The sequence below is a fragment of the Mesoplodon bidens genome (genome assembly GCF_964165515.1).
Source record: "Mesoplodon bidens genome assembly, chromosome: 5".
Lineage (NCBI taxonomy): Eukaryota > Metazoa > Chordata > Mammalia > Artiodactyla > Ziphiidae > Mesoplodon > Mesoplodon bidens.
The window spans coordinates 60,089,077-60,116,400 of record NC_138161.1 but is presented as its reverse complement, the minus strand read 5'-3'; positions in this window follow the sequence as shown (position 1 = coordinate 60,116,400).

Here is a 27,324-nt window from a genome sequence, read left to right as displayed (position 1 = left end):
AATGCCATTTATTGCATCATTATTTTAAATAATAAAATGTTGGAAACAAATGTCCATCAGTGGGGGCTAAATTATGATACATTTATGGAAAGAAACATTTTCAGCTTAAAAAAGAATGAGAATGCTTTTATATGTGCTGCTATGAAAGATTTTTTTTATGTTTTTTTTTTGGCCATGCCCCACAGCATGTGGGATCTTAGTTCCCCGACCAGGGATCAAACCCGTGCCCCCTGAATTGGAAGTGTGGAGTCTTAACCACTGGACCACCAGGGAAGTCCCTGAAAGGTTTTAAATATATATTAAGTTAAAAAAAAAAGAGGTATGTAGTATGTGCCATCTTCTTGTAGAACAAAGTGGGGAAATAGGTGTACATATTTACCTGTATATAAAATAGCTATGCAAAGATACACACAAAACTGGTAATGTTGGTTGTCCTGAGCAAGAGAGCTAGGTGGCAGATGTGAGGGAGATATTTTACATATATACTTTCAAAATTCCCAAATTTTGAAACATGTGAATGTATTACCTCTTCAAAAATTTTAAAGCAATTTGTTTTTGTTTTTGCGAAATATCAATTAATTTAATCATCAACTTCAAAAAATTAAAATCTTGGATAAAAATCTCTTCAATAAAAGCAGCAAATAACATTAAAAAATTATTATTCTTAACTCATGGTTGGATAAGGGAGAGAGAGATGGACCGTGTGAGAAAGTGGGAGGAATAGATGCCAGCCAGAAGACTAGGGAGGGATGATGGGGAATGAGGCAGGAAGCAGACAAGGAAAGAGGAATGCACCCGAGAGAATCACAAATTAGGGAGAAAGGCAGGGCAGCCTTTGCTGCAGTAGGTGCCCTGGGTGAAAATGCTGCTACTGCACTTTGGCCATTCACTTCTGGCTGTGCTTCAGACCAGACTGTCCTTTGTTACTAGTGCTCTTTGAGACTGAGTTTATTTTTCCATGGACTTCTTGGGGTTTCTCTTGTATATAAGGAATTGACAAAGGTTTGAGAAATTTACTTACGAAATATGGAGGTCCTCTGACCCCACAAGAGAAAATAAACACGTGTAAAGTGGTACTTATAGGGGGATAAAATAACTGTGACTTCATGATTTGACAGGCAATATCAATAATATGAACTGTGGCTATTCAGTGAGTTTATTGGATTTACCTATATATGTATATGTATTATAAGGGGTGAGAATAACTTATAACGCCATGCAGTTTACCCCAGTACATTTTGCTTCCTTATTAATAATGATGACTGTTCCCATAACACTTTTTTTTTTTTTTTTTTTTTTACGGTACGCGGGCCTCTCACTGTTGTGGCCTCTTCCATTGCGGAGCACAGGCTCCGGACGCGCAGGCTCAGTGGCCGTGGCTCACGGGCCCAGCCGCTCCGCGGCATGTGGGATCTTCCCAGACCGGGGCACGAACCGTGTCCCCTGCATCGACAGGCAGACTTTAACCACTGCACCACCAGGAAAGCCCCCATAACAATTTTAACAAACCTCCACTTTAGAAGGTATCGACTACACTAGAATAGTTTGCTTATGTATCTTCTCTTGTGCACTAGTTCTTGAACTCTCTGAGGGTAGTGGGTTTTATCATTCTCATCCTCGTATTCCCAAACCTAGCACATCATAGGTGATCTCTGCTGAATTTAACTCATTTCAAATTGCTAGCAGTTAGGGGTTACGTTTGGCTGCAGGCAATGACGTACGCAACAAACGGCGCCTTAAACAAGATATGACTCACAGGTGGTAGGCCAGCGTTAGTGCAGTGTCTGCTGGGAATCATCAAATATCTGGGCTGCTTCAGCATTTCTGCTCGCCAGCCTGCCATTCTGTGGTCCTTCTCTCAGGGAAAGAGGCTGGTCCCGGCGTCCACACTCGCATCTGAAGTGCAGCGCAAAGAGCAAGAGGCCGAAGCGTGGCAACTGCTCCACAACTGACTCCAGCGAGCTCTGTTCATTATCTCATTGGCCAGAATTGGAACACGTGGCCTGCCCTGGCCACAGTGGAGTCTGGGAAGTTGAGTGGTTTAACTGACAGCACTGTTGCACCTCATAATAAAATCAAGGTTCTCTTAGTATGGAAGAAGCGGATAATGAACAGAAGTGTTGGTCACAAGTGTGTAAAGGCCAAAAACACAAACACATTTCCAGCTCTGAGACCTCCCTCTCATTAGCCATGTTTCTCCTTGTCTGTAGATTGGCACTGGTGACGTTCCACGCTTCTGCAAATCCCAACCGGTTCAGTTTGACTACGGAATGTCAGAGGCCCTGCATTACCTTCCTCCTACCTACCCCCTTTCCCAGGAGTGATGTTCCTGGCATTTTTTAAGACTCTAACTAAAATAACATAAGTGCTTGGGGGGCAGGGGGCAGTACCTTCCCTCGACTCTATGGGCTGTCTTCAGGGTTGAGGATTGGATGTTCCTGAGGGGCAGAATTGGACGCAAATTCCTTCTCACTCTGTTGTTCTTCTGCAATTCCAGCCCCTCCCCGCAACGCAGCAGTCCTCTGTGGATTGTATCATGGGATTGTCTCCATCAGTGTATTTCTTACAAACATCTGGCGGCAGAACCTTGCCTGTTCCAACGCTCTGAGTCCTCTCAGACCACAGGCGTTTTCCTGGAGGGTCAAGTGATCTTTCCCCTGAGTCTGAGGAGGAAATTTGTGTTGGTCTCTTGGGCTTCCTTCTGAGCAGGGGAAGGTTGTTTATTCCACATAATTAATGGACAGAGAAACCGAACCTAATTTATTTTACTCATAGGAATGCAAGTCTATTCTTTCAAGAGAAGAATGTGTGTCTTTGCCTCACCCAAGCTGACTCACAATTTCCCAAAAGGGGTAGCTACACTTGGGCCAAAGTTGACGGAAAGGAGCAATTTTCAAATAATCTAAAAGAGAGATTAAACACATTTTTAAAAGAAATCATGTTTCTGTTTTGGTCTTACCATTTTAAGCTCTTTGTGTGATCATCTAAAAATATTATTGAAAGGCATTTAATGAGGATTTTTGGAGTATGGCTATGCGATACGGATTAGATTTCTGTGGCCTTTCAGAATTTTCTAGCTCTTTAGGAAGTCAACATTCTTTAACTTATCGTGACCAAGATTATTGGATTTTACTCACACATCTGAAGCTAAATAGGGAACAGCATATTTTCAATGCCTGCCTGCTGTATACAGAGCAGTGTGCTAAGGATGGTGATAAATTACAAAGCTGTGGCTCTGAGACCCTGTCCAACTGCATTTGCAAAACTCTTTGCAGATGAGTTTTATGAATTCTTTAGAGTAAATCAGCAAAACTTACGTCCTTCTCAGCAAAGGTCAATTGATTCCACACTGGTAGTAGTCATGTGTCTGCACAGTGGTAAAGGAGATAGCAGAATGGGAAAAGCATGGCTTCAGACCCAAGCGTATGTCCAGCTCTGCTGCTTGTATTAGGCAAGCTACTCCTCGCAAGTAGCCTCGCTTTGCCTGTTTCTTCAGCTGTAATCCTGCCTTGTAGGGTTGCTGTTACTGAAGGTACAGTTCTTGCCTCATGGCAAGGTACTTAGTAGATGGTAGTTATCATTCATGTGCAAAGCTTTTCCCAGCGTTTAGCTTCCTCTGAAACCTGCTAAACTCAAAACAAGATGGGCATTGGTCTCAGCACTGCCTCCCATGACGTGGATACTGCTGCCACTGACTTGGTGTGGTGCCTCTCCTACTCTCCCACTCCCGTTTACTCTGCCTGGAACAGTTTATCCCAGGCAGACATCATCTCCTCTGAGAAACTTCCCCTGAGCGCCAGGATTGGGTTAGGTGCCTGAGTGCCCCCAGAGCTCCCAGGGCTCACCTCCATGGCAGCCCTTAACTGACAGTGCTCTAACTGCCTGCCTCCTCTGGGGACTGTGTTTTGCTTTGTTTTGACAGGGTAAAGGTCATGGTAGCCACTCTTTTCTTTTAAACAGCTTTATTGAGGTATAACTAAAATCCCATAAAATGCACTCATTTTCAGTGTACAATTCAATGGTTTTTCAGTAATTGAACAGAGTTGTGCAATCATCACCACAATCTATTAGTATCAGAACAACTCTACCACCCCAAAGAGGCCCCTTGTGCCCATCTGCAGTCACCCCATTCCCCAGCCCCAGGGAACCACTAATCTACTTTCTATCTTGATAGATTTATCTTTTCTGGAAATTTCATACAAGTGGAATCATACAATACATAGTTTTTGCATCTCAATTTCACTTAGCATGAAGTTTTTGAGTTTTATACACACTGTAGTCTGTACCAGTAATTTGTTCCTTCTTCCTGATATATAGTATTCTGTTGCATGCACACACAGGGACTCTGCTCTTTGGACTAGTATCCTGTGGCCAGTTCAGTGCCTGCATATTACAGTAAAAGCTGAGAAAATGTGTGTTGCTTGAATTAGGTTCACACTGTGATAATACTGAAGTTGGCCTGACATTTTAATGCAAATAGTAACGAGGGAGGCAGACAAAACACACAAATACCTGTGCCATGTTTTGGCGATGTCAAGGTATTAACTACAGGGACTCCTCAGTAGCCTCTTACCCTGCCACTTTACCTTGTGTGAATTTTTAAAATTCTCAAGTGAGAAACACCCCTTCTCCCACTCCCAGCTATTCTGACCTTGCTTTCTTCTCACTTTCCATGCCAAAATTGAAAGCTCATATTTGTCCCAATACACAGTGGGTATCTTATAAATATTTATTCACTTATTCAATACTTATGTAATGTGCACCTGCTGTGTACATTATTTTAGGTGCTTGGGATACTTCAGTGAACAAAACAGACAAAAATCTCTACTTTCCTAATGATGAATGTTTCCACATTTGGGTATCCACAACATCAGTAATGCTTAAGAATTTGGCCCACAAAAGCCTTAACATGTTTTTCAAAAATCACTGTACCTGAGGTCAAAAAACATGAATAAATTATTCACATAGGAAGAAATATGGAAAATTATTCAACACATAGAAAACAGATCAGCCTCAGTAATAGTGAAAGAAATTAAAATATAAACAATTTCCTAGAAGTTAGTGGAAACATACAATTTTAGGTTATCAAAAAGAAATTTAAATTATTATATGCAATGTAGAAAGGGTTACAGAAAACCCAAAATGCTGATAAACTGCTGATGCTATTATAAATGGATCAGGTATTTGGAAACAGATCACATCATTGATCTAGAAATTTAATTTTTTTCGTGAATGTCCAAAGGAAATAATTTAGGGGGAAAGTTATACCAGTGCTATTAATAAAAGGAAAAAACCAATATATTCCAAATGTCCCACCATTTGTGAGAAAATAAGAACCTAAGGTATGATAGGATGGAATGCTCTTATCTACTAAAAGCAATGGGAAAAGCATACACTCTATGATATACAAAATGTATATACAAAATAACAGATAAAACAAAGGATATTATGCAAGAACTGATTACAGCTAAATAAAACATGTACCAGAAAAGAGCATAAAGTGATACACATATTTGTATTTGAGAATTTTTTTTGTGACATATATAATGGATTTTTAAAACTCAGTAGCCATTCTTCCCTGCCCCCCACCAGCCCCACATTACATGGCAAAGCTTGATGTCCTTGCAAAATATAGTCTCCACTTCTACCTCCTTTTCCAGTTCTTTACATAAGTAAATTAAGAGGACATTATTATTCTCCTTAGGTGCTGTTCCTAGGCCTACTCCACCAGCACAGATTCCTCTGAACTGAGGCAGGAATTTCCATCCATAAAGGGGGAGGGTCTTGCCCAAGGTCTCCCAGATAGTTAGTGGCCAGGATACTATAAAACATGTCTCAAAATTTTCATCACCGACCACAGTCCCTGGTACATAGTAGGAATCCAAGGTAACGTGTTGAATGACTGACTGTCTTTTTTTTTTTTTTTTTTTTTTTTTTTTCTTTTGCGGTACGCAGGCCACTCACTGTTGTGGCCTCTCCCGTTGCGGAGCACAGGCTCCGGACACGCAGGCTCAGCGGCCACGACTCACGGGCCTAGCCGCTCCGCGGTATGTGGGATCTTCCCAGACCAGGGCACAAACCCGCGTCCCCTGCATCGGCAGGCGGACTCTCAACCACTGCGCCACCAGGGAAGCCCTGACTGTCTTTTATGACAGAAAATTGATATGCCAGAATTCACCGAAATGCCCACATCCTGGGGTTCTTGGCTCTGGGTACCCAGCTGAGAGTCAACATCTGAGTATGAAAGATTTGAACTCATAAAGCAGAACCAAAAACCAAAACAAAACAACAAAACCAAAAACCAACAAAAAACAAGAAAAGGAAGCCTAAGCAGTATTCTGCCTTGGTAGAAGGCTGCTATTCTACCTAAAATACTTGGAATAGTCCTAATTTTCATGGATGTGCCTGCTGTCCTGCAGATCTAGGTCCTGTACCAATTTAAAGCTATGGGTTTATTTTGGCTTGTTTCAGGCGGTCTGCTGTGGCATCCTCCTCTTACGGCTGACGACTGTGTCGGGTTGAACCAACACGCGGACTCTTATTTGGATTAGAGCATAACGCTCACTGTCGTATTTTAAAACGAAGCAGAGCTGGTACAGGAGGTCTATGGAGAACCCTGGAGGAAGACAGTGACATCTCTCACTGAAGAACTGGGGCAACAGGAAAAAAAACTGAGATGGAAAAAGGTGTCTGGCTACTTGTGTTTGTTTTGGAAGCAGTCCAGGCTAGGGGGAAAGATCTCCATTCTAACGCGCGATCCCGGGCAAGTCACCCTGATCTCAGTTTTTCCTAGGGTAAATGACAATCCCGATTAAGAAGTTTAGAGGAAGTAAACAAACTAGTAGTGGTGATGATGTTCACTGGAATTGAATTCAGCATGGCAATAATTTTAAAAAGCAGCAGTTGATGTGATGTCATTTCTTTTGAAACAACGGTAAGTAGGAGAGAGTGACCAGAGGAGGCCATGCTTATAAAGAGGAAGGGAAATGACCGGATGACAGGTTTTATACAACAAGGAGAATGAGAAAAATCTTTGGCCGGTTTCTTCTTGTCCATTCACCTACCTTCCAGCTACCTCTAAACACTGAATAGTCGTGAACCTCGGCCAAAGTTTAGTCTCCCTGTTTCATCATCCTTGCCCTAACAGCATAATGTTCATATGGGACACTGGCAAATAGCTGTGTTGAACAGAAGGGACAACAGACGGATTTGAAAGCTTGGGTGTGGACCCAAGTTCCTCCACACATTAGCTGCGTGACCTGGAGAGGTTTTTTTCATCCCTCTCATCCCAGGTTTCCTCATCTGTAGCCAAGGGAAGAACAACCTGTTTCACCTACCACACACACTTTACAAACTGCAAAGTGCATGACAAATGCCTTTTGCGGTTTTTCCTTAGCCTCTTTTGGCCTCAGTTTCTGCATTTGTCAAATAGGGACAATGACATCTATCTTACCAGGCTATTAATGGCTCTAGGTGAAAGTCCTCTGCATATAACAGGGTCTCACATTACAGCTCACCCGAGATCTATAGGCTCCAGGTTTTCTAGCACATACTGGAATATTTATTTCCAATGCGACATTCTTTCTGTCCTGTTAAATTTCACCCTCAGAGAACTTGCAGATCCCTTGGGAAGCTAAGACCCTCTCGTGGTTTACCTGGCCCCCCTCTCTTACAGGAGCCTGCCACTCTAGGAAGCTGGGAGCCACATCTGACACAAGAAGCTCTTGCTTCTCTTCTCCAAGGGGATTTAGGCAGGCCACTTACTCCAAACACTCCGGCCATGCTGATTAGAGGGAGACCCGGGACGAGATGAAAAAGCCAAGTGGACAACTAGAAGACACTAAGAAGGAGCTCGCAGACCTGTGCCACAAACAGCCCTGGGGATGCCAAGTGTGAGGAGGGGCTGCGTCCCCCAGGCCTGCCGTCTCCTGTCTCGCCTCCCAAACAGATAGCCCCTTCCATTCACATCCACATACGTCTGTTCTCTGCCTCTTGAGTGGGTCTGAAACTGGAAAACATCTGCACTAGTTTCATCCGGGTGTGATTTATAAGGACTCCCTGCGGTCCCCTCTCGCCTTTCTCCTCCTCTTCACCTCTGGGGCTTGGGGGTTTCAGGGGTTTTTTTTGTTTGTCTTTAAACAGGCTTGTGTTTCTTGAGACTGGGTCACCTTGATTTATTATGCCCTGGACTCATTAACAAAAGACTCTGGAACAGGTCATTTATTTTCTGAGTGGCGATTTCCTGTCTTACCCCAGCCGTACTCGGCAGGGGCCTAGTGGAGCACAGACTTATATGAGCTGCACTGTCACGGTGGGAGAAGAGAATCGAGCAAGGAAGGTTCAGGGGGCAGAAAGCGTCTCTTTTCTTTAGAGCTTTTCTCCTCACTTTACTATTTCCTTCAGAGTCCCTTTTGGTAGTTCTTTTTTTCCTCCTCCAGCAAATGGGACAAAGTTTAACAAATAAGTTGTGGGGTTGCCTTCTTAAAGGAACAAACACTGACCTTTCTTCTCTATTTCATATTTGAATTGTTTAACGTTTATATACAAAAAAATATTATATATATGTGTGTATATATATGTATATATACCTATATACATGTATATATTACTCTCTATATAGGGTACTAGTGGGCACCCAGGCTAAGCATGAATTAGATGAATTAAACTTTATGTTCACTATGGGCAACATTTTTATCAGGCCCTTATTAAAATTCTACATTCATGTTTGGGCACTAAAACCCAGAGATGTTAATAAGTTAGAGATAGACCGTAAGGTAAAAAGGAAATCATTCAAGATTTTCAGGTAGGACCTTAGGAGGAAGATGAAAGAAATTGGCATTGCTTAGCCTGAAGATCAGAGGCTGAAGGGTGATTTATAACTGTTTTCAGGTCTCTGGAAGGTAGTTATATATAGGAATGGTGGTGACCACCTGTTTTTCGGACTGCACTAAGGCCAGAATAAGAGGAAGTAGAATTAAACTAGAGCAAAGTGACAAAATAATAGTAATAAGGGTGAGTAGCCATGGCTGAAGTCCGTCAAGAAAGATGCGATACATCTGTAAGGTGGTAAAAGTGTTAGTCCCATTTTATAGATGAATGAATGGAGGCTCAGAGAGGTTAAGCAATTTTCCCAAGGTCACACAGTGAGGATGTGACAGAATCAGGTCTAGCGGACGCCAGCGTATGAGAAGGCTGACTTATAGAGCAAAGAAGTTAGCCAAAACGAACGAACGAACCACCTTATCAAGTTTCCATCTAGACTGATTTGTGTTCAGAAGACAGGGGATTCAATCCCGTGAATTTAAGGCCTTGGGATTCTGTGCTATGCCTGACTCTAAGCTGGGAGGGCATTATTCTCCACTCACCCTCAGCCCAAGAGACAGAGTGGGCACACCCAGCACCACTGTCCCCCCGAAGCACTCTGGAGACCTTTGGCTCTGTTTGCACTGGTCTCTGCTGCCTGTCATGGCTGCACTCCCAGACAAAGGCTGTGGTCTAAGGAAGGCCATGGAGTTGGTGGGCGTGGATGGCTGAGGATCAGGAAAGGCATCCCTGTGCTCACAGTGCATGCCCTCCTAAAAGTCATCCCCGCATGGGAAGGCCAGGTAAGGAGCTTCCAGAGTTTGTTCTACTGTGAGGATTGGAATTCATCCAGAGCCACCAAAGTGTCTGGACTCCTTCTGAGGGGTGTGCAGAGGTGGGAGGGGCAGCTCCCTGCTGGATCAGTGCCCTGTGGGTGGGTCTGTTTGGGAACGGCCACGATGGAAGAGCAAAGCTTTAAGACACCAGGGCTGATTTGCTGGATGGGACCGATGGCTAACATTTCCTGCACACTTACTCTGTCAGGCACCGTTTGAAGGGCAGTGAACTATCTTAGCTCATTCAATCTTTGCAACAATCCTATGAAGTCAGTTATATTATTATCCTCGTTCACAGAAGAGGAAACGAAGCACAGAAAGATCAATAACTCATTCAAGCTCAACAGCTAGGAAGGACTGGAGCTTGAATCCAGACCCAGAAACAGCCTGATCCTGAAGGCTGCATTCATGGCTTAGAATGAGGTGCCTGGATTCCCCCACTTCCTCCCACCCACCCCTGGAGGATCTTTTGCTCTGGGGTCACTGACTCAACAATGACATGGCTTCTTGCTGCCTGGTTTATAAGAAGTACTCACAATTGTAACCATTGTTCTAGTTTAAGCCTTTTACATTCACTCTTCCTCTGTCTCTTTCTTTATCTTACAGAGCAAACATTTATCAAGAAGCAAACATTTTACACTCCCCAGCTCAGGCCTTGGGTATTTAGGGGTTAATTCTTCTCTAATTGTTCAGTTAATTACTTGGAAGGTGTAGGAGGAGGTAAAAAAGGAGGGTGGGTTTTTCCACAGTCAATCCTACTGGAAGGGGCAAGAAGAGAGAACTAGTGTTTGCTAAGTGCAGACTTGAGCTAAATGTTTTCCCACTAGTTACTTCATTTTCATCCTCCTAGCAGTCCTTTGAGGTAGCTGTCATCAGCACAATTTTACAAATGAGGGAGGTCAGGAAATTTGCCTGAGGTCACGTTGCCTGTGTACAAAGAGGCTGGGATCTGAACCCCAGAATGTCCCCCTCCAGAGCTGTGCCCAAGACATCATCCACCACTCAGTGCAAAGCGCAAGACAGAGAGGACTCAAAAGGCTCAGCCAGCAGTACGATGGAGAGCACAGAGATGCTGCAGACCCTGGAAGCATCCTCGAGCTCAGGTTGAGCTCAACCCTTCTGCTCTCCTGGCAGGATTTCAACCTTTGGTGCGTGGAGCAGCAAACTGGACAAACAAGAATTCATCATTTCTGGGTTCTGCTCTGCCAGAGGCCTGGGCTATGACAAGATGGTTAATGCAAAGTTTGGCATGCCTTCCCTTCTTAATTTAGGCCTCCTCCCAGGAGGGAATCCAGAGGCAGGGAGGGGAACATGAGAAAGGGAAAGGAAAAATAATAAGAGATAAGTGAGAAAAGAGAATATTTATAGGGCTTGGGGCATCTAATGGAAACCAGCTGCCTGACTGGGGGTGGGCGTGGGGGGTCTCCGGTCTTGCCTGCAAGGGATTATTAGGCCTTCTTTTGTACGCACCTGTGTGTGGAGGGGTGTCCGAGCAGAGAGGGAGGGAGAGAGGAAAGAGAAACAGAGACAGAGACAGAGAAGGGAGCCAGGAGGCCTGGGGGAGGGCTGTGCACTTGGAACACTGGACATGAGAGAGCTGATATCCCCTCCTGGCCTCACCACCCCCCCACCCCTTCATTTTAAACTGGAGCTGATTCAAACCTGCTGCTCTTGGAAAGAGGCCGTCAGCATAGTCTCCAACAGAAAGATGATCCACGAGGGGATGTGAGTGTGAGAGAGCAGGGCAATCAGAAAGAATGAGAAAATGAGCCAAGGGAAATGGAAAAGGTGAATAAACAGAGGACTATGGAGGAGGGAGAAAGACTGAAAGATTAAAATTGGCCCGAGTGGGGAGCTTGAAGAGAAGGGAGTGACTGAAAGCCTCGAGTTGGAGCAAGTCCAGAGCTGATCTTTCTGGGCCCTGTTCTCTCTCACAGATCCAGAGGGTTGCAATAAAGATGTGTCTGTTTGAGATTTTCCAGGTCTCTTTCCCATAAATCTGTATTTTCTTCTTAATTAGGGTTTTCTGGACCAAAGGTGTCATCTAAGAATTGTGTAAAGAACACAAAGAGAGGAAGAGGTATCATCGATGGGAAAAGTATAATTAAGGGCCAGCATCTGGGGCACACATTGAGAAAGACAGCAGTTAACAGCAAGGTACTTTCCAGAGGCCAAGTGGTCCTGAAACTAAAGTCTCAAGTGTTGGACCCTACCTTTTAGTTCTGGCCCTCACTTAGGTTCTTGGGAGAGGATATGCCCATGAACCATGGAGTCGGGCGCCATGTGTTTTTAACTGATATGAGTGCAGTAATATGTGTTAGGAAAAGAAAACAAAATAAAGAAAAGAAAAAGAAAGAAAGAAAGAAGGAAAGGAGAGAGGGTCATTTAAATAGTGAGGATGATTTGCCCATCTTTCAACTCAGTGAGTAGTATTAGATGAGCTGAAATGAGAGATGTGAATCTACTCTTCCCGTGTTCCTTTTTGATCTTGGTTCCTAGATGTATCTCATAATATGATCTGATTGTGTTTAAAGAAATAATTTATTTTATAAAACATGATCCTTTAAATAAAAGTCTACTGCTTTATCTCCTACCCAACTGAAGGAAAACACCCACAAAATTATGTTGCATTTGTTGAAAGCTGGTATAACAATGAAAGATGGTATAAAACTGGTGTAACAACTTGTTGAAAGACGGTATAACAGGAAATGTAAGGGATTTTTTCAAAAGTCATTTTAATTAGACTTTTTTCCCACCTAAAAGTGCTGCGTTTAGACTTCACTGTCCATTGGGGTTGGTGAGTGTGTGAAAATACTGAGAGTACTTGGACTTATGGTTGGTTAATGGACTGTTTTCTCCTGATTATCCAGCAAGCCCATAGGCATATAATAAATTGAGAGAGCTCCACAGACCTTTGAACGCAGGCAGAGCCATAAGAGGGGGCCAGTTGAAACTCTCTCCTTTCAACTGTGTCTTTTCCTCTCATCATATACACTCAATTCCTGTCCCTTAGTTTGAAACAAGTGGCTGCCTTGCTGTCCTCTGGCACCACCCTATATGTTATAGTGGGTCCTGTGCACTGTCAGCATCTCACAAAGACAAGCCTCTAGCTCCCTCGCTATCTTAAGGTGGTCTTCCCTTGTGTTTGTCCAGCTCATTCACTTATTGATCCTCTTCATGAACTCAGCAACAAGTTTTCTGCGCCAGAAGGATTAGAGAGAAAGTCAGTTCAAAGCCCATGCTAGCAAGAGCAGCAACTTTCCTTTAGGAAAGAATCATTACTACTGCTTTAAGAATTTCAGGGAAAGAAAAGCAGACTTCCAAATAAAAGGCAGGGAAGTTGTCCCCTTTGGGAAGAAATTCCCGATCAAATTTTCAGATAGGTTCTGTCACAGACAACCTCTTCCGACTGGCAGATTATAGTTCTGCAGCAGCCTCATCTTGCTCATGGAAGCATCTGGCTTCTAGAACTGGCATTCTTGATCATCCACAGATTATACACTCTTATGATTTGGAAAACTTCTATCCCATTAACTCAACCAGAAACCCTAAGACACTGGGCAGAGAAGGGATTTTGAGAGTTCTTAAATCTCCCTACTTTGCCTTCCAGGTCAGACTGCTGCTGGATCCTTATTCTTCAAGAATCACCAGGAATGTGATTCTCAACCTTGCAAAGTAATGTTAGAGAAGATGCCTTGGCACTTTATAATTTTGTGTGCTGAACTCTGCTGGTTTGGTACTTTTTGATCCAGTATGTTCCATATTTCCAGGTCATTCTTTGTATTCCATAATCTTTTAAAGTTTTACTTATTTCTCAGTACACCCACTGCCTTTAAAAAACAAAATAGACATCTTTTTTTTTTTTGCGGGCCTCTCACTGTTGTGGCCTCTCCCGTTGCGGAGCACAGGCTCCGGACGCGCAGGCTCAGTGGCCGTGGTTCACGGGCCCAGCCGCTCCGCGGCATGTGGGATCTTCCCAGACAGGGGCACGAACCCGTGTCCCCTGCATCGGCATGCGGACTCTCAACCACTGCGCCACCAGGGAAGCCCCCAAATAGCCATCTCTATTTGTGTCTTGATGAACCGTAAAAACATCTCCCACCATACCTTCCATCTTGTGACCAGTCTTCTCTTCTCTAAACTTTCTACTATTGTCTTCTCATTTATACGTGTTTTACACAAAATGCTAGATATAGGTCAATCACTATGATTATGCTAGTCAGTGAGTGTTTGTAGGAAAACATAGACATAATTCATAGTTTTCAATGGCAAGAACATTATGTGGGGCGTTGGCACTTGAACTTCTTACCATGTGAGTTGGTCTAAATGGAAACATTAAATTATTTAAGCAGTCTAGCATACCTAGATGTCAATTTGAATAAAAGGTTTTCACTACCCTAGAAATGGAAAATACAAGAGTCCCACATACTATGTGAAATATATAGGACCATGGTGTTTCATGGCCTGCATTTAGGTCCTAGAGAAAGTTGACTGCCTTTAAGGCCATTAAGTACCTCTACTGTGACAACTCATACCATGGGAAACTCCAGACGTACACTGATCTGGGTGTGAGGTGACTTTTTTTAAGGATCCATTACCAATTCTACTGGGTGAATGAATGGCCAATGATAGCAATAAGGAAAACAAGAGCAGTGGCAGATTTGGGGCAAGAGATGAGTATAATTTTGGTCCATGATTGAACCAGCTATAAATTTATTTAACCATACTTCTAGCCAGTCAACTTTTCTCCATTTGACGTGAAAATTTCATGGAGGTTTTGCCAGATTCTTTGCAGATAAACCTTTTCTATGCATTCCCTAATCTACCGGCCTCAACCATAGAATGCTCACTCCTGTCTAGAGACTCCCAAACAATCATGGATGGGGTTGGAATGGTGCATGGAAGCTGAAGGTTGTGAGAAGTGTTGCACCAACCACTGAGTTCTCTCAGTAGATCCTTCCAGTCTGACTCTTCCACACATTGGCTCCTAACATACTCTTTTATACTCTCTTCTCCTTGTATAGTCTCTCCACCTGAAATTCCCTCACTTGTCTTTGCATGACTGAGTCCTGCTTATTCTTCAAGATTCAAATTCATTTCCTCTTTCTTGACGATGCAGTTCACCATAATTTCCCCTCAGACAGCTTGTAGTGCCTACCTGTCCTCTGTTTTAGGTTTCTGTACTGTCCAATAATCTCTGCTAGGTTTCTGGGTGTTTAGGAGCCAGCCAGTGTGAATGGGTTCTGTAACTCCCCTGATAGAGAAGTTGTAGAATAATCAAACTGGATATGGAAGAGATAAAGTGTAGGACTGTGGGGCTCACATGAGAATGGGTAACCGATAGGCTCTTCCTTCATGGGAAGAAATTTAGCACAGATAGCATCCTTCTATTCCTTCTCCCTTCTTTCTCCCAGAGGGAGGATGAGCAGACCCGGGCTTGAACCCAAGGAGACCAGACTGACCTAGATGCGGAAGACTGGGCTGAGTTGTAGTAAGGTGTTTGCAGTTTATAAACAAGTCCTGACATCCCAACTTGAGTGCTGGCAAACAATGTTATCAGCCCAGAAAGTTCTCAGAGATACACCAAGGCCCCAGGCTAAACTGCAAGGTAGGCAAAACTCTTCTCCACTCCTCCTCACACCCCTGCAGTTCCCCAACACCCTGGATACCCTCATACTGCTTTTTTGGGGCTTTTGTCTCTAACTGGGCCTGATCATCATAAGGAACCTACACGGTAAAGTCAGTCTTTCCTTCTACTTACCAGGTACTGCTCTCTTAAGACCAGGTGAGCAATTGGCTTTATCTTTCCAGGAGTATTCTGGACTAGAACTTCCACTAAACTGGTGTAATTTGGTAGGGGACATATTGAGGGGTTAATGGCTTTGTCTCTCTCTATCAGCTGCACCCCCGCTCCGGAAACTAGACTTTGAATAAAATAACTAGATCATGTATTCTCTGACCTAGCATTTGGTTTCCTTTCTCCCAGATCTCTTTTGCCCCTTCATCTTCTAACCAGCTAGAGTCCCCCTCACAGGAAAGACTAAGAGTTGGTACAGAGACTGTTGGAAACTGCAGGTGATGCCAAAACAGAGAATCTCCGGAATGTCCTGTTAGTGTAAGCTTCTGGAGGACTATCTTTCACAGGGTCCTGAAGCCTTTGGAAGAGACCTTCACTGTCTCATCTAACACTCAGTGCAGGATAACCTTCTACAATGTCCTCAATTGGCAGCAGCCAGCTTTGGATGAAATACTTCCTCTGAGGGGAAGTTTAATTCTTTCCAAGGCAGCCTGTTCCATTGTCCAAGAGCTGTACTTGTTGGAAAGCTCTTTTTATATAAAGCAGAAGTTCAGTTCCAGTTTTACATTTTAAGGGATGTGGAATACAGTGCCTCTTCTCCATGACAACCCTTCAAATTACTGAAAGGCAATTGTGGTTCTCATTACCTCTCTCCTTCCCTCCCTCCCCCTTCACACACTCACACACACACACACACACACATACACATGCGCGCGTGCCCGCACACACACTCCTTTAGGTTAGACATTTACACTCCCTTAATGCTCCTCATCTGACATGGTTTCAGACTTTACTACCCTTGATCCCCTTCCCTTCTCTGGACCTCTGACTTTGTTAATATGTATTTTTAGAGTTTGGCTCTCAAAGTTGGCTATGTTCCATTTCTAGAAATGTGCAGGTGTTGAGACTCTATCCTACCTTGATTTTGATTTGATTGAAGTTAAGTATCTCTTATTTACCTAGTATGTGTCAGTCCCATCCATTAACAAGGACCCTGTCCTCAAGGGATATCTTTTCATCCACTGGGTGACAGCAGCTCACACTGAGACTGTTAGCTATTAAAAACCCGAAAGGTTCTCTGCTGCAAGACCCTTCATCACACAAAGGTTCCCCATCCCATTTTATACAAATATAATTCACACACACCTATGGCTTTTTTTCTCCGTTTGTCATTAGGCAGATATCTTTTCCTTTTCAATTATACGCTTCTCTGGGTTCAGGTAAGAGCTTAGTGATGGTTTTACCTGCTTTCAATCACTTGATGGGTTTATTAGTTAGGGTAGGCTGAACTACTATCACAAATACACGCTCAATGTATAAAGGCTCAAGCACAATAGAAGTTTGTTTCTCATCTAACTGTTCAAGGCAGGTGCTCCTGGCTGGAGCAGGGCTCTTTTCCATAAAGGTAGTTAAGGAACCCTGGCTTCTTAGACCCCTGTGACTCTGCCAACCCTTAGGGCCACATCATCCAGCCCACAGAAAATGTGTGGGACAACAGAGAAGAATTTTTATCGCATAGGCATTTAAAGAGTATACAGATATCCTATGAGCTTTACCTTCGTATCAAAACCTCCCAGCTGCCCAGAACCAAGATGGCGGAGTAGAAGGACGTGCTCTCACTCCCTCTTGCGAGAACGCCAGAATTACAACTGACTGCTGAACAATCATCGACAGGAAGACACTGGAACTCACCAAGGAAGATACCCCACATCCAAAGACAAAGGAGAAGCCATAATGAGATGGTAGGAGGGGTGCAATTACAATAAAATCAAATCCCATAACTGCTGGGTGGGTGACTCACAAACTGGAGAACAATTAAACCACAGAAGTCCACCCACTGGAGTGAAGGTTCTGAGTCCCATGTCAGGCTTCCCAACATGGGGATCCGGCAACGGGAGGAGGAATTCCTAGAGAATCAGACTTTGGAGTCTAGAGGGATTTGATTGCAGGACTCTGACAGGACTGGGGGAAACAGAGACTCCACTCTTGGAGGGCACACACAAAGTAGTGTGCGCATCAGACCCAGGGGAAGGAGCAGTGACCCCATACAAGACTGAACCAGACCTACCTGCTACTGTTGGAGGGTCTCCGGCAGAGGTGGGAGGCGGCTGTGTCTCACCGTGAGGACAAGGACACTGGTGGCAGAGATTCTGGGAAGTACTCCTTAATGTGAGCCCTCCCAGAGTCCGCCATTGGCCCCAACAAGGAGCTGGGGTAACCTCCAGTGGTGGGTTGCCTCAGGACAAACAACTAACAGGAAGGGAACCCAGCCCCACCCAACAGCAAACAAGCAGATTAAAGTTTTACTGAGGTCTGCCCACCAGAGTAACACCCAGCTCTACCAACCACCACTCTCACCCATCAGGAATCTTACTCAAGCCTCTTAGATAGGCTCATCCACCAGAGGACAGAGAGCAGAAGCAAGAAGAACTACAATCCTGCAGCCTGTGGAACAAAAACCACATTCACAGAAAGATAGACAAGATGAAAAGGCAGAGGGCTATGTACCAGATGAAGGAACAAGATAAAACCCCAGAAAAACAACAGAATGAAGTGGAGATAGGCAACCTTCCAGAAAAAGAATTCACAATAATGATAGTGAAGATGATCCAGGACCACGGAAAAAGAATGGAGGCAAAGATCAAGAAGATGCGAGAAATGTTCAACAAAGGCCTACAAGAATTAAAGTACAAACAAACAGAGATGAACAATAAAATAACGAAAATGAAAACTACGCTAGAAGGAATCAATAGCAGAATAACTGAGGCAGAAGAACGGATAAGTGACCTGGAAGACAGAATGGTGGAATTCACTGCTGTGGAACACAATAAAGAAAAAAGAATGAAAAGAAACGAAGACAGCCTAAGAGACCTCTGGGACAACATTAAATGCAACAACATTCCCATTATAGGGATCCCAGAAGGAGAAGAGAGAGAGAAAGGACCCGAGAAAATATTTGAAGAGATTATAGTCAAAAACTTCCTTAACATGGGAAACGGAATAGCCACCCAAGTCCAGGAAGTGCAGAGAGTCCCACAGAGGAGAAACCCAAGGAGAAACATGCGGAAACACATAGTAATCAAATTGGCAAAAATTAAAGACAGAGAAAAATTATTGAAAGCAGCAAGGGAAAAATGACACATAACATACAAGGGAACTCCCATAAGGTAAACAGCTGATTTCTCAGCAGACACCTTCAAAGCCAGAAGGGAGTGGCATGATACACTTAAAGTGATGAAAGGGAAGAAGCTACAACCAAGATTACTCTACCCGGCAAGGACCTCATTCAGATTCTATGGATAAATCAAAAGCTTTACAGACAAGCAAAAGCTAAGAGAATTCAGCACCACCAAACTAGCTCTACAACAAATGCTAAAGGAACTTCTCTAAGTGGGAAACACAAGAGAGGAAAAGGACCTACAAAAACAAACCCAAAACAATTAAGAAAATCGTCATAGGAACATATATATCGATAATTACCTTAAACGTGAATGGATTAAATGCTCCAACCAAAAGACAGAGGTTTGCTGAATGGATACAAAAACAAGACCCATCTATATGCTGTCTACAGGAGACGCACTTCAGACCTAGGGACACATACAGACTGAAAGTGAGGGGATGGAAAAAGATATTCCATGGAAATGGAAATCAAAAGAAAGTTGGAGTAGCAATACTTATATCAGATAAAACAGACTTTAAAATAAAGAATGTTGGGCTTCCCTGGTGGTGCAGTGGTTGAGAGTCTTCCTGCTAATGCAGGGGACATGGGTTCGAGCCCTGGTCTGGGAAGATCCCACATGCCGCGGAGCAACTAGGCCCGTGAGCCACAACTACTGAGCCTGCGCGTCTGGAGCCTGTGCTCCGCAACAAGAGAGGCAGCAATAGTGAGAGGTCTGCGCACCGCAATGAAGAGTGGCCCCCGCTTGCCACAACTAGAGAAAGCCCTTGCACAGAAACGAAGACCCAACACAGCCAAAAAAATAAATAAATAAAACAAAATGTGGGGTTTAAAAAAAAAAAAAAAGAATTTAAAATTAATCAGTACAATCATAAATAGCATGTAGGTCAAATAATAAAGCATAATTAAAATTAGAAAAAAAAATAAAGAATGTTACAAGAGACAAGGAAGGCCACTACATAATGATCAAGGGATCAATCCAAGAAGAAGATATAACAATTATAAATATATATGCACCCAACATAGGAGCACCTCAAGACATAAGGCAGCTGCTAACAGCTGTAAAAGAGGAAATCGACAGTAACACAATAATAGTGGGGGACTTTAACACCTCACTTACACCAATGGACAGATCATCCAAAATGAAAATAAATAAGGAAACAGAAGCTTTAAATGACACAATAGACCAGATAGATTAAATTGATATTTATAGGACATTCCATCCAAACACAGCAGATTACACTTTCCTCTCAGGTGCACATGGAACATTCTCCAGGATAGATCACATCTTGGGCCACAAATCAAGCCTCAGTAAATTTAAGAAAATTGAAATCATATCAAGCATCTTTTCTGACCACAATGCTATGAGATTAGAAATGAATGACAGGGGAAAAGTAAAAAACACAAAATACATGGGGACTAAACAATACGTTGCTAAATAACCAAGAGATCACTGAAGAAATCAGAGGAAATCAAAAAATACCTAGAGACAAATGACAATGAAAACACGACGATCCAAAACCTATGGGATGCAGCAAAAGCAGTTCTAAGAGGGAAGTTTATAGCTATACAAGCCTACCTCAAGAAACAAGAAAAATCTCAAATAAACAATCTAACCTTACACCTAAAGGAGCTAGAGAAAGAAGAACAAACAAAACCCAAAGTTAGCAGAAGGAAGAAATCATAAAGATCAGAGCAGAAAGAAATGAAATAGAAACAAAGAAAACAATAGCAAAGATCAGTAAAACTAAAAGCTGGTTCTTTGAGAAGATAAACAAAATTGATAAACCGTTAGCCAGACTCATAAAGAAAAAGAGGGAGAGGACTCAAAACAATAAAGTTAGAAATGAAAAAGGAGTAGTTACAACACACACCGTGGAAATACAGAGCATCCTAAGAGAGTACTACAAGCAACTCTATGCCAATAAAATGGACAACCTGGAAGAAATGGAAAAATTCTTAGAAAGGTATAACCTTCCAACACTGAACCAGGAAGAAATAGAAAATATGAACAGACCAATCACAAGTAATGAAATTGAAATTGTGATTAAAAATTTTCCAGGGGGCTTCCCTGGTGGCGCAGTGGTTGAGAATCTGCCTGCTAATGCACGGGACACAGGTTTGAGCCCTGGTCTGGGAGGATCCCACATGCCATGGAGCCTCTAGGCCTGTGAGCCACAACTACTGAGCCTGTACGTCTGGAGCCTGTGCGCCGCAACAAGAGAGGCCGCGATAGTGAGAGGCCCACGTGCTGCGATGAAGAGTGGCCCCCATTTGCCACAACTAGAGAAAGCCCTCACACAGAAACGAAGACCCAACACAGCAAAAATAAATAAATTAATTAATAAACTCCTACCCCCCAACATCTTCAAAAAAAAAAAAAAAATCTTCCAAAAAACAATAGTCCAGGACCTGTTGGCTTCACGGGTGAATTCTGTCAAACATTTAGAGAAGAGCTAACACCCATCCTTCTCAAACTCTTCCAAAAATTGCAGAGGAAGGAACACTCCCAAACTCATACTATGAGGCCACCATCACCCTGATACCAAAACCAGACAAAGATACTACAAAAAAAGAAAATAACAGACCAATATCACTGATAAATAGAGATGCAAAACTCCTCAACAAAATACTAGCAAACAGAATCCAGCAACACATTAAAAGGATCATACACCATGATCAAGTGGGATTTACGCCAGGGATGCAAGGATTCTTCAATATACGCAAATCAATCAATGTGAGACACTATATTAACAAATTGAAGAATAAAAACCATACGATCATCTCAATAGATGCAGAAAAAGGTTTTGATAAAATTCAACACCTATTTATGATAAAAACACTCCAGAATGTGGGCATAGAGGGAACCTACCTCAACATAACAAAGGCCATATACGACAAACCCACAGCAAATATCATTCTCAATGGTGAAAAACTGAAACTATTTCCTGTAAGATCAGGAACAAGACAAGGATGTCCACTCTCACCACTATTATTCAACATAGTTTTGGAAGTCCTAGCCATGGCAGTCAGAGAAGAAAAAGAAATAAAAGGAATACAAATTGGAAAAGAAGAAATAAAACTGTCCTTGTTTGCAGATGACATGATACTATACATAGAGAATCCTAAAGATGGCACCAGGAAACTACTAGAGCTAATCAATGAATCTGGTAAAGTTGCAGGATACAAAATTAATGCACAGAAATCTCTTGCACTACTATACACTAATGATGAAAAATCTGAAAGGGAAATTAAGGAAACACTCCTATTTACCACTGCAACAAAAAGAATAAAATACCTAGGAACAAACCTACCTAGGGAGACAAAAGACCTGTATTGAGAAAACTATAAGACACTGTTGAAAGAAATTAAAGATGATACCAATAGATGGAGAGATATACCGTGTTCTTGGATTGGAAGAATCAATATTATGAAAATGACTCTACTACCCAAAGCAATCTACAGATTCAATGCAATCCCTATCAAATTATCAATGGCACTTTTTACAGAACGAGAACAAAAAATCTTAAAATTTGTATGGAGACACAAACAACCCTGAATAGCCAAAGCAGTCTTGAGGGAAAAAAATGGAGCGGCAGGAATCAGACTCCTTGACTTCAGACTATACTACAAAGCTACAGTAATCAAGACAGTATGGTACTGGCACAAAAACAGAAACATAGATCAATGGAAGAAGAGAGAAAGCCGAGAGATAAACCCACGCACCTATGGTCAACTAATCTATCACTAAGGAGGCAAGGATATACAATGGAGAAAAGACAGTCTCTTCAATAAGTGGTGCTGGGAAAACTGGACGGCTACATGTACAAGAATGAAATTAGAACACTCCCTAACACCACACACAAAAACAAACTCAAAATGGATTAGAGACCTAAATGTAAGACCGGACACTATAAAACTCTTACAGGAAAACATAGGAAGAACACTCTTTGACATAAATCACAGCAAGATGTTTTTTGATCCACCTCCTAGAGTAATGGAAATAAAACCAAAAATAAACAAATGGGATGTAATGAAACTTCAAAGGTTTTGCTCAGCAAAGGAAACCATAAACAAGACGAAAGACAACCCTCAGAATGGGAGAAAATATTTGCCACTGAATCAACGGACAAAGGATTAATCTCGAAAATATATAAACAGCTCACGCAGCTCAATATTAAAAAAACAGACAACCCAATCAGAAAATGGGCAGAAGACCTAAATAGACATTTCTCCAAAGAAGACATACAGATGGCCAAGAGGCACATGAAAAGCTGCTCAACATCACTAATTATTAGAGAAATGCAAATCAAAACTACAATGAGGTATCACCTCACACCAGTTAGAATGGGCATCATCAGAAAATCTACATACAACAAATGCTGGAGAGGGTGTGGAGAAAAGGGAACCCTCTTGCACTTTGGTGGGAATGTAAATTGATACAGCCACTATGGAGAACAGTATGGAGGTCCCTTAAAAAACTAAAAATAGAATTACCATATGATCCCACAATCCCACTACTGAGCATGTACCCAGAGAAAACCATAATTCAAAAAGACACATGCACCCCAATGTTCATTGCAGCACTATTTACAATAGCCAGGACATGGAAGCAACCTAAATGCCCATCAACAAACTAATGGATAAAGAAGATGTGGTACATATATACAGTGGAATATTACTCAGCCATAAAAAGGAACGAAATTGGGTCATTTGTTGAGACGTGGATGGATCTAGAGACTGTCATGAAGAGTGAAGTAAGTCAGAAAGAGAAAAACAAATGTCGTATATTAACGCATGTATGTGGAACCTAGAAAAATGGTACAGATGAACCAGTTTACAGGGCAGTAATTGAGACACAGATATAGAGAATAAATGTATGGACACCAAGGGGGGAAGTGGCGCAGGAGAGGGGGTTGCTGGTGTGATGAATTGGGAAATTTGGATTGACATGTATACACTGATGTGTATAAAATGGATGACTAATAAGAACCTGCTGTATAAAAAAAGAAATAAAATTCAAAAAAAAAATAGAGTATACAACAGTTCCACTCACTTCATTGGAAAGAATTTAGTTACATGGCTGTACATACCACAAGGAAGACTGGGAAAGGTAGTCTAAGCATGTGCCCAGGAAGAAGGGGAGGATACCTTGTAGACTGACATGATGACATAATTCTATTTCTACTTTTAAACACTGCTGTTCACAGCCTTAGTTTAATTTCTATAACATTTCTGTAACTTCTCAGGTATGTTGTTGCATGACCACTGTAGTAAAGAATAGTTGGGTGGGTGGTTCTAGCTCAGTCAAGGACTGAGGGGTAAGTGATCAGGGAGACCCAAGAGGTAGCATTCTGGCTGCTGATGAATTTAGAGGACTGGAGGAGACTGAGTGCAGGAGGCCAGAGGTGACTGGGAGGGTGAGGCCAGGGGCCCTGGGTGGAGGTTAACATAATAGCAAAAGGAAGGCTGAGATAGGAAGAAACAGGAAGATGGTTCATTTGGGTTTGGGAAGGACTTTTAATACCTTAGTCATGGTTAAGCATATTATACCCCTAATACTACATGTCTCCCAGGAAGTTTCCAAATGATGAAGATGATCCTGGTAACCAGGAGGTGCACAGTTCCCTTACCCATGCTGAGTCTCCACCTTGACCCCTGCCAGGGCAATGCTGTCTGTCCTACTTCGATCTGACCTCAGAGATCACCTCCTATGTCCATCTGGAGATGAGGCCTTCTGCTTATTTCTTTATACTCATTTGGGCAAGATTCAGCTCCCAGCACTGGTTTGTTGGCCTCCTTGGCTCACCACACTTTTAAAAACAAAACAGAGACTGTATTTTACAGTCTCCTAGTATAGTTGAAAGGAACATCCGAGATAAATTACATAAAAGTGTTTCAGAAACTGAGAAGGACCATACAGATGCAATGGACAATCACTGTGGTGACCACCGAAGATGGTCAGTCCCCTGCTCCTTGGAGCACAGCCTCTCAGGGATGGATTTTGCAATGACATGTGTGCAAAAGGCCCTGACTTTTGGATCCTTAGCTTACTGATTGTGCAAAGAGGCCAAGTTTAGCAGCCACAGGTGACTCAATTCAGGCACATTTACCTGATTTGGCTGTTAGCTAGTTTGTTTACAGGTGGTATAGTCTGCATACAGGGCTGGGAGTCAGGCTCTCCAGATCTCTAATCCCTGCTCAGCTTTTAGCCTGCTGTGTGGCCTTGGGTAGCCTGCTTAATATCTCTGCCAGTTGGGTTTTAACCATCACCTCAGAGTCATGCTGATTTGCCCAAGAGGAATTTTGTCAGGATGAACTGATTATTACCTCTACACTGATTTTAAAATACTGACGTAAGGACTTCCAGTTTCCTGTTCAGCATGTAAAAAGCTTAGAATTTGCCACTCAGTTCTAACAAGTAAAAAGCTGAACAACCAGAAAAATCAACAACTCTTCTTAGATCAATCAGAGAAGTAAGATCACAGTGAAAACTGCTGCCCCCCAAATTGGAGAGACAGACAGATATGGAGAATCACAACTTACTGGACAGAAAGCCACAAGCAGCAACCTCTGAGGGAGCCAGTACCAGGGTAGGAAAAACTGAACTGTACCAGAGGAACTGCTGGAGGCTCAGGGTGAAAAAGCCTGAGATATAAAAACTCCAGGGGGATCCCAGGCATGGGGGGGGGCACACAGGGAAGTAACCCTTACACTTTGTCTTTTGTGACTTTTAGCTCCCATAGCTCTACCAGGTGCTCACAGTGAGGATCAGAGAAGAATCTCCTGGTGCTTTAGGCAGGGGGAGGGGAAAAGAACCATTTTGAAATAAGTCCACAGCATTCTGTTCTTCTTAACAAGACAGGCCCTCAGGAGAAACTTTTTTTTTTTGCTAGGGCCTAACCTGCTGGGATTATCAGAGCCTAACTCCCATGGAGGAAAGGAAATATCCAGCTCCAGTCCCTTCTGAGCTTCCACATGAAGGAAGTGAAATACAAAAGCCCAGCCCCCTCTAGCCATCCTTTTCCACCAAAGGGAGGAAAAAAAACTGAGAACTGGTGAATTTCACAGTCCAGGGGTGCAGGCTCACCAAAAGCCTGAGACCTAATCATAAGACTATAGAATACTTCCCTTCCCCGCACATCTTACCACTACATTACTAAAGGCCTATTTGTTACAGTTTCTTTTACCCAGTACATCATATCTACCTTTCAACAAAAAAGTACAAGACATATTAAAAGGCAAAAAATACAGTTTGAGGAGACAGAGCAAGTACCAGAACCAGACTCAGATATTGGCAGGACTGTTGGAATTATCAGACCATGAATTCAAAACAATTATGAGTAATATGCTAAGGGCTCTAATGGATAAAGTAGACAACATGCAAGAACAGCTGGGTAATGTAATCAGAGATGGAAGTTCTGAGAGTCAAAAAGAACTGCTAGAGATAAAAAATGCTGTAAAAGAAATGAAATAATGTCTCTGATGGGCTCATCAGTAGACTGGACATGGCTAAGGAAGGAACCTCTGAGCTTGAGGATATGTCAATAGAAACTTCCAAAACTGAAAAGCAAAGGGGAGAAAAGCACAGAACAGAATATCCAAAAATAGTGCCTCAACTACAGAAGGTGTACCATATACTTAATGGGAATACTAGAAGGAGAAGAAAGAGAGAAAGAAACAGAAGAAATATTTGAAGGAATAATGACTGGGAATTTCCCCAAATTAATGACAGACACCAAATGACAGATCCAGGAAGCTATGAGAACACCAAGCAAATTAAGTAATGAGACACTACACCTAGGCACATCATATTCAAACTGCAGAAAAACAAAGATAAAGAAGCCGGAGGGAAAAACACACCTTACCTCTACAGAGGCAAAAATAAGAATTATATCTGACTTCTCAGAAACCATGCAAGCAAGAAGAGAGTGGAGTGAAATATTTCAAGTGTTGAGAGAAAAAACTCACCAACCAGAATTCAGTACTCTATGAAACTGTCCTTCAAAAGTGAAGGAGAAATAAAGATTCTATCAAACAAACAAAAATTGAAGGAATTTGTTGCCAATAGACTTGCCTTATAAGAAATGTTAAAAGAAATTCTTCAGGGAGAAGGAAAATGATACAAGTCAGAAACTTGGATCTATATAAAGAGTATTAGAGAATGAATAATGAAGGTAAAATAAAAACTTTTATTATTCTTAATTGATGCAACAGGTAAGAGTTTGTTCAAAATAATAGCTCCAACTATTTGATTATGAATGCTTATGTATATATACATATGCTTATGTATGCTAATATATAAATGAATGGTACAAGAAATAATGAAACAAGGAACAGGAGGGAAAAAGTGGGAATATTTTGTTATTACAGAGTACTTGTACTACCCAGGAAATATTATAGTGTTATTTGAAAGTGGACTTGGTTTAACTGTAAAGGCATATTGAAAATTCAAGGGAAACCACTAAAAAAATTTAAAAATAAGTATAATTGATATACTAAGAAAAGAGAGAAAATGGAATCATATAAAATGCTCAAATAAAACCACAAAAGGCAGAAAAACAGTGGAAGACAAAATAAGAACAAAGAAAAAGGTCAGCAAATAGAAAATAATATGTTAGACATTAATCCAGCTATATCAATAATCTCTTTAAATGTCAATGGTCTAAATACACCAATTAAAAGTCTGAGATTGTCAGAGTGGATAGGAA